Source organism: Rattus norvegicus, chromosome X (assembly GCF_021556685.1).
Source record: "Rattus norvegicus strain SHRSP/BbbUtx chromosome X, alternate assembly SHRSP_T2T, whole genome shotgun sequence".
NCBI lineage: Eukaryota > Metazoa > Chordata > Mammalia > Rodentia > Muridae > Rattus > Rattus norvegicus.
Window position 1 is genome coordinate 25,778,766 of NC_141554.1, and position 12,398 is coordinate 25,791,163.

At 39.3% G+C, this 12,398-nt stretch overlaps 1 pseudogene; it reads left to right on the forward strand.

The window, feature by feature from the left end:
- The first annotated feature begins 8,240 nt into the window (after positions 1 to 8,240).
- On the forward strand, positions 8,241 to 8,851 carry Fam156a-ps1 (family with sequence similarity 156, member A, pseudogene 1; annotated as a pseudogene).
- Positions 8,852 to 12,398: the final 3,547 nt, after the last annotated feature.

Sequence of the window (12,398 nt, forward strand, 5' to 3'; positions counted from 1 at the left end):
TTGGCATTGTATTCTTTTTTTTATTAACTTGAGTATTTCTTATATACATTTCGAGTGTTATTCCCTTTCCCGGTTTCCGGGCAAACATCCCCCTGCCCCCCCTCCCCTTCTTTATGGGTATTCCCCTCCCAACCCTCCCCCCATTGCCACCCTCCCCCCAACAGTCTAGTTCACTGGGGGTTCAGTCTTAGCAGGACCCAGGGCTTCCCCTTCCAGGCATTGTATTCTTTTGATGTTTTGTTTTACCATAGCAATTTGAAAGGGTCATTCATCACAATTTGACATGTTTCCTGTCACATTTGATGCCTTATTCATGTGAAAATAGCAGCATGAGGACTTTTCCTGAGACTGAATGTATTACAAGTCCAATTCAGTTGTTTTTCAAGTTGCTCATTTAGGGTGTCCATGTTAAATGTAGTTTTAAAATGTGATTTCCTTATTTTGAAAAATTAAGTGGCCTGAAAAAGTTTGTGTGTATTTCCTTGAAATGTAAAAGAACAAGCAATGGAGAAGCCAACAACAAACCAATAATAAGTATTGGCAAGAGGGGAAATGTGGGTGGTGTGTTCTCATTCTGATATGAATGTGGCCTGATCCTTGGAAGGGAAATATCTACAGAAATCCTTCTCTCCCTATACTGCTGCAAATGTCAGTCCATTTAGGCTATTAACTTGAATGAAGCCTGTGTCTGGTAACTGCATTCTTTGTATTCCAAGGGAGAAGCCTTCTTCCTTTAATGCTCTTGTGTATGCCCTTCAGACTTGTGACAAGCACTTATAATTCAGTCAGAGAAGTGCATAGCAATGCTGTGTCTTAAGCACAAAATTTACAGTTCTATCTATTATGTCTAATGTTGATAAAATCTAAGCTATTGCAAATGTTCAACTTTCATGCATATTTGAGCTTTCTGTCCTTTTTTTTGTTATTGAAGACCAGCCTTAGTTTGTAGTTATCTGATAGGATGCTTGGGATTATTTCTATCTTTCTGTATCTGTGACCTATTATATGGACAATTTTGGAGAAGGTACCATGAGGTGTTAAGAAGAAGATGTATCATTTTGTTTTAGGATGAAATGTTCTATAAAGATCTGTTAAGTCCATTTGTTTCATAACTTGTTAGTTTCTCTGTGTCTCTGATTAATTTCTGTTTCCATGATCTTTCCATTGACGAGAGTAGCATGTTCAAATCTCCTACTAGTATCATGCAAGATGCAATGTGTGATTTGAGCTTTAGTAAATTTTCTGTTATAAATGTAGTTGCCCTTGCATTTGGAGCATAGATATTTAGGATTGAGAATTCATTTTGGTGAATTTTTCCTTTGATGAATATGAAGTGTACTTTTTTATCTTTTTTGATGACTTTTGGTTGAAAGTTGATTTTATTCGATAGTAGAATGGCTAATCCTGCTTATTTCTTTAGATCATTTGCTTGGAATGTTGTTTTCCAGCCTTTTACTCTGAGGTAGTGTCTGTCTTTGTCTATGAGGTGTGTTTCCTGTATGCAGCAAAATGCCGGATCCTCATTATATATCCAATATGTTAGTCTATGTCTTTTTATTGGGGAATTAAATCCATTGATGTTAAGAGATATTAAGGAATAGTGATTGTTGCTTCCTGTTATTTTCTTTGTTAGAAGTAGAATTATGTTTGTGTGTCTCGCTTCTTTTGGTTCATTGCAAAGAGATTACTTTCTTCCTTTTTCTAAGGTATAATTTTCCTCCTTGTTTTGGAGTTTCCTATCTATTATCCTTTGTAGGGCTGGAATTGTAGAAAGTTATTGTGTAAATTTGGTTTTGTCATGGAATACGGTTTTTCCATCTATGTTAATTGAGAATTTTGCTGGATATAGTAGCCTGGGCTGGCATTTGTGTTCTCTTAGGGTCTGTATGACATCTGCCCAGGATTTTCATAGTCTCTAGTGAGATGCCTGGTGTAATTCATTTGGTCTGCCTTTATCTGTTACTGGACAATTTCCCTTACTGCTTTCATACTCTTTCTTTCTGTTTTGCATTTGGTATTTTGACTATTATGTGATGGGAGGAATTTCTTTTCTGGTCCAATCTATTTGGAATCCTTTATGCTTACTGTATATTTATGGGCATTTCTTTCTTTAGGTTAAGGAAGGTTTTTTTTCTATAATTTTATTGAAGAGATTTACTTTTCCTTTAAGTTGGGAATCTTTATCCTCTTCTATACTATTATCCTTAGGTTTGATCTTCTCATTGTGTCTTGGATTTCCTGGACATCTTGAGCTAGGAGCTTTTTGTGTTTTATATTATCTTTGATGATTGTGTCAATGTTTTTTATGGTATCTTCTGCACCTGAGATTCTCTCTTCTATCTTTTATATTCTGTTGGTGATCTATGACTCCTGATCTCTTCCCTAGTTTTTGTATCCCCAGGGTTGTCCCATTTGTGCTTACCTTTCATTTCTATTTCCAATTTTAAATCCTGGAAGGTTTCATTCATTTTCTTCACCAGTTTGTTTGTATTTTCCTGTAATTTTTAAAGGGATTTTTGTGTTTCCTTTTTAATGGCTTCTATTTGTTTACTTGTGTTGTCCTGCGTTTCTTTCTTTCTTTTTTTTATTAACTTGAGTATTTCTTATTTACATTTCGAGTGTTACTCCCTTTCCTGGTTTCTGGGCAAACATCCCCCTAATCCCTCCCCCCATTGCCGCCCTTCCCCAACAATCTCATTCACTGGGGGTTCAGTCTTAGCAGGACCAAGAGCTTCCCCTTCCACTGGTGATCTTACTAGGATATTCATTGCTACCTATGCAGTTGGGAGTCCAGGGTCAGTCCATGTATAGTCTTTAGGTAGTGGCTTAGTCCCTGGAAGCTCTGGTTGCTTGGCATTGTTGTTCATATGGGGTCTCGAGCCCCTTCAAGCTCTTCCAGTCCTTTCTCTGATTCCTTCAATGGGAGTCCCGTTCTCAGTTCAGTGGTTTGCTGCTAGCATTTGCCTACTTATTTGCTGTATTCTGGCTGTGTCTCTCAGGAGAGATCTACATCTGGTTCCTGTCAGCCTGCACTTCTTTGCTTCATCCATCTTATCTAATTGCGTGGCTGTATAAGTATGGGCCACATATGGGGAAGACTTTGAATGGGTGTTCTTTCTGCCTCTGTTTTAAACTTTGCCTTTCTATTCCCTGCCAAGGGTATTCTTGGCCCTTTTAAAGAAGGAGTGAAGCATTCGCATTTTGGTCATCCCTCTTGAGTTTCATGTTCTGTGCATCTAGGGCAATTCAAGCATTTGGGCTAATAGCCACTTATCAATGAGTGCATACCATGTGTGTTTTTCTGTGATTGGGTTACCTCACTCAGGATGATATTTTCCAGTTCCATTCATTTGCCTATGAATTTCATAAAGTCAATTGTTTTTGATAGCTGAGTAATATTCCATTGTGTAGATGTACCACATTTTCTGTATCCATTCCTCTGTTGAAGGGCATCTGGGTACTTTCCAGGTTCTGGCTCTTATAAATAAGGCTGCTATGAACATAGTGGAGCAGGTGTCTTTTTTATATGTTGGGGAACCTTTTGGGTATATGCCCAAGAGAGTTATAGCTGGATCCTCAGGCAGTTCAATGTCCAATTTTCTGAGGAAACTCCAGACTGATTTCCAGAATTGTTGTACCAGTCTGTAATCCCACCAACAATGGAGGAGTGTTCCTCTTTCTACACATCCTCACCAGTATTTGGTGTCACCTGAGTTTTTGATCTTAGCCATTCTCACTGGTGTGAGGTGAAATTTCAGGGTTGTTTTGATTTGCATTTCCCTTATGACTAAAGATGTTGAACATTTCTTTAGGTGTTTCTCAGCCATATGGCATTCCTCAGCTGAGAATTCTTCTTTAGCTCTGAACTCCATTTTTTATTCTTTTTTTTTTCGGAGCTGGGGATTGAACCCAGGGCCTTGCGCTTGCTAGGCAAGCGCTCTACCACTGAGCCAAATCCCCAACCCCTGAACTCCATTTTTTAATAGAGTTATTTGTCTCCCTGCTGTCTAACTTCTTGAGTTCTTTGTATGTTTTGGATATAAGCCCTCTATCTGTTGTAGGACTGGTAAAGATCTTTCCCCAATCTGTTGGTTGCCATTTTGTCCTAACCACAGTGTCCTTTTCCTTACAGAAGCTTTGCAGTTTTATGAGATCCCATTTGTTGATTCTTTTTTTCTTTTTTCTTTCTTTCTTTTCTTTTCTTTTTTCGGAGCTGGGGACCGAACCCAGGGCCTTGCGCTCGCTAGGCAAGAGCTCTTCTGCTGAGCTAAATCCCCAACCCCCATTTGTCGATTCTTGATCTTAGAGCATAAGCCATTGGTGTTTTGTTCAGGAAATTTTCTCCAGTGCCCATGTGTTCGAGATGCTTCCCCACTTTTTCTTCTATTAGTTTGAGTGTACGTGGCTTGATGTGGACGTCCTTGATCCACTTGGACTTCAGCTTTGTACAGAGTGATAAGCATGGATCGATCTGCATTGTTCTACATGTTGACCTCCAGTTGAACCAGCACCATTTGCTGAAAATGCTATGTTTTTTTTTCATTGGATGGTTTTTGCTCCTTTGTCAAAAATCAAGTGCCCATAGGTGTGTGGGTTCATTTCTGGGTCCTCAATTCTATTCCACTGGTCTATCTGTTTGTCTCTGTACCAATACCATGCTGTGTTTATCACTATTGCTCTGTAATACTGCTTGAGTTCAGGGATAGTGATTCCCCGTGAAGTCCTTTTATTGTTGAGGATAGTTTTAGCTATCCTGGGTTTTTTGTTATTCCAGATGAATTTGCAAATTGTTCTGTCTAACTTTTTGAAGAATTGAATTGGTATTTGGATGGGGATTGCATTGAATCTGTAGATCGCTTTTGGAAAAATGGCCATTTTTAGTATATTGATCCTGCCAATCCAGTAGCATGGGCGGTCTTTCCATCTACTGAGGTCTTCTTCAATTTCTTTCTTCAGAGGCTTGAAGTTCTTACCATACAGATCTTTCACTTGCTTGGTTAGAGTCACACTGAGGTATTTTATATTATTTGGGACTATTATGAAGTGTGTCATTTCCCTAATTTCTCTCTCAGCTTCTTTCTCTTTTGTGTAGAGGAAGGCTACTGATTTATTTGAGTTAATTTTATACCCAGACACTTTGCTGACGTTGTTTATCAGGTTTAGTAGTATTTTTGCGTCATTATTCATAAGGGAAATTGGTCTGAAGTTCTCTTTCTTTGTTGGGTCTCTGTGTGGTTTAGGTATAAGAGTAATTGTGGCTTCATAGAAGGAATTCGGTAGTGCTCCATCTGCTTCAATTTTGTGGAATAATTTGGATGGTATTGGTATGAGGTCTTCTATGAATGTCTGATGGAATTCTACACTAAACCCGTCTGGACCTGGGCTCTTTTTGGTTGGGAGAACTTTAATGACTGCTTCTATTTCGTTAGGAGTTATGGGTTTGTTTAAAGGGTTTATCTGTTCCTGATTTAACTTTGGTACCTGGTATGAGTCTAGGAAATTGTCCATTTCCTGCAGATTTTCAGGTTTTGTTGAATATAGGCTTATGTAATAGGATCTGATGATTTTTTTAATTTCCTCTGATTCTGTAGTTATGTCTCCCTTTTCATTTCAGGTTTCATTAATTTGTACACACTCTCTGTGTCCTGTCTTTAGTCTCGCCAAGGGTTTATCTATCTTGTTGATTTTCTCAAAGAACCACCTTTTGGTTCTGTTGATTCTTTCTGTGGTCCTTTTTGTTTCTACTTGGTTGATTTCAGCTTTGAGTTTGATTATTTCCTGCCTTCTACGCCTCCTGGGTGTATTTGCTTCTTTTTGTTCTAGAGATTTTAGGTGTGCTGTCAAGCTGCTGTTAAATGCTCTGTTCTGTTTCTTTCTGAAGGCACTTAGAGCTATGAGTTTTCCTCTTAGCACAGCTTTCATTGTGTCCCATAAGATTGGGTATGTTGTACCTCCATTTTCATTAAATCCTATGAAGTCTTTAATTTCTTTCTTTATTTCTTTCTTGACCAGGTTATCATTGAGTAGAGCATTGTTCAACTTCCATGTATATGTGGGCCTTCTTCCCTCATTGTTATTGAAGTCTAGCTTTAGCCTGCGGTGGTCTGATAGGATGCATGGGATTATTTCTATCTTTCTGTATCGGTTGAGGCCTGTTTTATGACCAATTATGTGGTCAGTTCTGGAGAAAGTACCATAAGATGGTAAGAAGAAGGTATATTCTTTTGTTTTAGGATAGAATGTTCTATAAATATCTGTTAAGTCCATTTGGTTCATGACTTCTTCTAGTCTGTCTATGTCTCTCTTTAATTTCTGTTTCCATGATCTGTCCATTCATGAAAGTGGAGTGTTGAAATCTCCTACTATTATTGTGTGAGGTGCAATGTGTGCTTTGAGCTTCAGTCAAGTTTCTTTTATGTATGTAGGTGTCCTTGTATTTGGAGCATAGATATTTAGGATTGAGTGTTCATCTTGGTGGATTTTTCCTTTTATGAATATGACCTGTACTTCCTTATCTTTTTTGATGACTTTTAGTTGAAATTCAATTTTATTCGATATTAAAATGGCTACTCCAGCTGGCTTCTTCTGACCATTTGCTTGGAAAGTTGTTTTCCAGCATTTCACTCTGAGGTTGTGTCTGTCTTTGTTCCTGAAGTGTGTTTCCTATAGGCAGCAGAATGCAGGGTCCTCATTGGGTATCCAGTTTGTTAATCTATGTCTTTTAATTGGATAGTTGAGACCATTGATGTTGAGAAATATTAAGTAATAATTATTATTGCTTCCTGTCATATTCATATTTGGATGTGAGATGTTTGTGTGCTTTTCTTCTCTTTATTTTGTTGCCAAGACAATTAGTTTCTTGCTTTTTCTAGGGTGTAGCTTTGCGTACTTATATTGGGTTTTACCATTTATTATCCTTTGTAGCGCTGGATATGTAGAAAGAAAACGATTAGCTTTTTGCTTTTTCTAGTGTGTAGCTTTCCTTGTTATGTTGGGGTTTTCCATTTATTATCCTCTGTAGCACTGGATTTGTAGAAAGATATTGTGTAAACTCTTTTAACTGTCCATCAGTGGATTCAAAGATATGTGCTTTGTCTCTCAGCAATCAATGTAAGTATGACATCAGACTGGTTCTTTCCTGATAGTGGAAAGATACAAGTTGGTGAAATAGCACACAGAGACAACAAGCTGGTAAGTTACATACTGAAACTGAACACATGCATCCATAATCCTTGGTGACAACCTCTTTACCGACAGTTGATGTAGTTGTATCCCTGTGCCCTAACTGGGCCATGACTTTGCCATCACTCCTCTTATATTTTCGGTTGTGAGCCTAGCCATTAACGGCTGAGCCATCTTTCCAGCCCAGCCACCACTCTTCTTAAGTATGGTCAGTCTTAATCTCAGTTCCACCAGAGAACTACTAAAGGTGATAAACAACTTCAGCAAAGTGGCTGGGTATAAAATTAACTCAAATATATCTGTAGCCTTCCTCTACACAAAAGAGAAACAAGTGGAGAAAGAAATTAGGGAAGACACCCTTCATAATAGTCCCAAATAATATAAAATACCTCGGTGTGACTTTAACCAAGCAAGTAAAAGATCTGTACAATAAGAATAAGAATTTGAGGACATTATCCCGTTCCAAGCTCTGGGATGCTGAGTACAATTGAGTACACACATCTATAGAAAAATTGGCCAGAACCTATTTGAGATGAATAGTGCAAAATACAAGCACAAGTGAAGGGATGCCTGGTAGGAACTGAAATGCTCTCAGGTGCCTGCTCCCCCTCCAAGCCTGGCCACTGTTTTACAGGTAATGTACCCAAATCCTTACCCTTTCTCCATAAGGTTTGCTTCATCTATCAGGGTCAAGGAGTACCATTTTAGGCTCATCTGGTGGTACCCTGATCGGTACCTCAGACCATTCAACCCACTGTTGACAGCTGTGCCAGAGATACTGTTGATGTATCCTGCCCTGTGCTAAGCTCTCTGGACATGTATCATCTCATGTAACCCTCAGAAGAAGCCTGGGATGTGGCCCATTTCAAAGATGAGGTCCAGACAAAATGACATGAATAATCATGAGCTTTAATTTTTCTCTTCTCACCTCTTGTTACAGTCTGGCTTTTCCTGGCTGTACACATCCTTACCCTCGTCTAGTTATTCCACAAGCCTGCCCTTTCACTTTTCATGTGGGTCCAGGGCTCAGTGTGGCCTGTAGCTGAGACTAGACCTCCATGGATCCACTGCAGAAATGGGTTCCAGTGTCAATTTCTGTGCTCTCCTACATAGCCACTGTGAAGTGCTCACGAGACACTTATTGAAACAAATCCTCAACCTTCCTCTTCAGAAAATCTAAGCATGGGCCTCCGTGTCCTGAGCAGCAAGCCCCAGCCCCAGTCCCAGCTCAGATGTCCCTGCTCCTCTGTCAGAGGGGCTGTTTCAGCAGCAGGCTGAGGGGAAGAAGACTCTGTGGCAGCAGTACTGAGAGAAGCAGAGTTTTCCTCAGAGGAAGAAAGTCTTCCTGAGGTTCTCAAGATGCTGCCACTGGGATCACATAACACCTTACCTGCTTGAAAGTGATGTCAGAGCCTTTCTCTCAGGTGACTGAGCTCAGAATCAGCTTTGATGCCAGAGCCATGTGCAAAATATTGCTCGGATGAGTGTGGAGAGGAACACAGTTCCCAACCCTCCCTCGGAAATGCTGATGCAGGGCCTCAATGGCCTCATCCTTAGCCTGGGAGTGAACAGACCCGGCCCCCTACCAGAGGAGCCTCTGCCGCAACAGCAACCAGAGGACATGAGACAGCAGAAAAGCCTGAATATGTTCCAGAGGATGCTCATGTAGAGGATGTAAGAACATTGAGGTGCTGGCCCCCAAGAATAAATGTGAAAATGCATTTAGAAGGTGCTCCATTGCCATCTCGGGGGCACGGACTCCTCTAAGGTCAAAGCAGTCAGTCCACTACCACTGGATAAGTCCCAACATGTGCTATGATGGGAATTGTCCTTGAAAGATCTCAACTATTTTTCCTGTCTTTTCGCATGCTTTTATAGATGTGGTGCTTCACATTAGCCTATACAGAAGAAAACTGGGTACCAGTGATCCCCAAATGCACGTGATATAATTCATACACTGTGAATTTTCACTGTTTTTTTGCTTAAATCTTAACATCTTCCCCAAGTTCTTGTTGAAAAGAAATAATACTACATGTATATGTGTCTATCTATCTATCTATCTATCTATCTATCTATCTGTCTGTCTGTCTGTCTGTCTGTCTGTCTGTCTGTCTGTCTGTCTGTCTGTCTATCTATCTATCTATCATCTATATCAATCTATCATCTATTGAGAACATATACATCCATATCTTTTCTTCATTTTAAATTTTCTTTATTCTTCTGAATATCATACATTTTTATTGGATACTTTTATTTACATTTCAAAAGCTATCCCATTTCCTGGTTTCATGTCTATAAGTCCCCTATCCCATACCTTTCCCCCTACTGCGATTAGGGTGTTCCCCCTCCCTACAACCCCTTCCTGACATTCCCCTAGAGTGGGGGGTGTCCAGCCTTGGCAGGGCTAAGGGCTTCTCCTCAAATTGGTGCCCAACAAGGTCATCCTCAGTAACACATGCAGCTGGAGCCATGGATCTGTCCATGTGTACTCATTGGGTAGTGCTTTAGTCCCTGGGAGCTCTGGTTGGTTGACATTGTTGTTCTATGGGGTTGCAAGCTCCTTCCACTCCTTCAATCCTTTCTCTAACTTTTCCATTGGGGAACCCATTCTCAGTTGAATGTTTGGCTGCTAGCATTCAACTCTGTATTTGTCATGCTCTTGGCAGAGCACCTCAGGTGGCAGTTATATCAGGCTCCTGTCAGCATGCACTTCTTAGTATTAGCAATATTTGTCTTGGTTTGGTCGCTGTATGTATATGGGCATGATTCCCAGGTGATGCAGGCTCTGAATGGCCATTTCTTCAGTCTCTGCTACAAACTTTGTTTGCATATCTTCTATAAATATTTTTGTTCCCCCTATTAAGAAGGACTGAAGCATCTGCACTTTGGTACTCCTTCTTCTTGGGCTTCATGTGGTCTGTGAATTGTATCTTGGGTAATCTGAGCTTTTGGGCTAATATCCACTTATCAGTGCTTATATACACTGTGTGATTTTGTGATTGAGTTTTTTCACTCTGGATGAGTTTCTCTAGTTCCATTCATTTGCCTATGAATTTAATGAAGTCATTGTTTTTGATAGCTGAATAGTACTCCACTGGGTAGATGTACCACATTTTCTGTATTCATTCCTCTGTTGAAAGGAATCTGGGTTCTTTCCTGCTGCTGACTATTATAAATAAGGCTGCTATAAACATAGTGGAGTATGTGTCCTTGTTATATGTTGGAGCATCATTTTTCTTTATGCCAAGGAGTGGTATAGCTTGGTCCCCGGGTAGTACTATGTCCAATATTCTGAGGAACCTCCTACTGATTTTTAGAGTGGTTGTCGTAACTTGCAATCCCACCAACAATGGAGTTTTCATCTTTCTCCACATGCTTGCCAACATGTTACCACCTGAATCATTGATTTTAGCCATTCTGACTCGTATGAGTTGGAATCTCAGGGTTGTTTTTCTTAGTATTTCCCTGCTGACTGAGCATGTGAAACATTTCTTTAGGTACTTCTCATCCATTCAATTTTCCTCAGCTGAGAATTCTTTGATTAGCTCTGTATCACATTTTCTAATAGGGTTATTTGACTCTCTGCAGTCTAACTTCTTGAGTTCTTTGTATTTATTGGCTATTAGCTTTCTATCAGATGTAGGATTGGTAAAGATCTTTCCCCAATCTTTTGGTTGTTGTTTTGTTCTAATGACAGTGTCCTTTGCCATACAGAAGGTTAGCAATTTTATGAGGTCACATTTGTTGATTTTTGATCTTAGAGCATAAGCCTTTGGTGTTCTCTTTAGGAAATTTTCCCCAGTGCCCATGTGTTCAAGGCTCTTTTCCACTTTTTCTTGTATTAGTTTGAGTGTATCTGGTTTTATCTGAAGGTCCTTGATTCACTTGGACTTGAGGTTTGCACAGGACAATAAGAATGAATCAATTTGCATTCTTCTACATGCTGACCTCCAGTTGAACCTGCACCATTTGTTGAAAATGCTATCTTTTTTCCATTCGATGGTTTTAGCTCCTTTGTCAAAGATTGAGTGACCATTGGTGTGTGGGTTAATTTCTGGGTCTTCAATTCTATTCCATTGATCTACTGCCTGTCTCTGTACCAATACCATACAGTTATTATTACTATTGCTCTGTAACACTGCTTGAGGTCAGGGACAGTGATTACTCCCTACCCCCATTAGTTCATTTATTTTTAAGGATAGTTTTCACTATCCTGGGTTTTTTGTTATTCAAAATGAATTTGCAAATTGCTCTTTCTAACTCTATGAAGAATTAAGCTGGAATTTTGATAGGGATTGCATTGCGTCTGTAGAATTTTTGGCAAGAAGGCCATATTTACTATATTAATCCTGCTAATTAATGAGCAGGGGAGATCTTTCCAACTTCTGAGATCTTTAATTTCTTTCTTCAAAGATTTGTTCTTGTTACGCTTGCTCGGTTTGAGTCACATCAAGTACTTTTTTTGTTATTTTTGACTATAGTGAAGGGTGTCATTTCCCTAATTTCTTTCTCAGCCTGTTTATCCTTTGAGTAAAGGAATGTTACTGATTTGTTTGAGTTAATTTTATACCCTGCTACTTTGTTGAATTTGTTTATAAGTCTTAATAGTTCTTTAGTGGAACTTTTGGGGTCACTTAAGTGTACTACCCTATCATCTGCAAATAGTAATATTTTGACTTCTTCCTTTTCAATTTGTATGCCATTGATCCCCTTTTGCTGTCTGATTGCTCTGTCTAGGATTTTAATTACTATATTGAATAAGTAGGGAGAGAGTGGGCAGCCTTGTGTAATCCCTGGTTTTAGTGGGATTGATTGAAGTTCCTCTCCATTTTGTTTGATCTTGCCTACTGGTTTACTGTATATTGCTTTTACTATGTTTAGGTATGGGCCTTGAATTCCAGTCTTTCCAAGACTTTTAACATGAAGGGGTATTGAATTTTGTCAAATGGTTTCTCAGCATCTAATGACATAGAAGGAATTGGGTATTTTCTGTTTCAACCTTATGGAATCCTTTGGACAGCATTGGTATTAGGTCTTCTATGAAGGTATGATACATTTCTCCACTAAATCCATCTGGTCATGGGCTTTTTTTTGGTTGGGAAACTTTTAATAACTGCTTCTATTTCTTTAGCAGTATCTGTCTAGAAAAGTGTCTATTTCATGCAGATTTTCCAGTTTTGCGGAATAGAGGTTTTTGTAGTAGGATCTGGTAATTT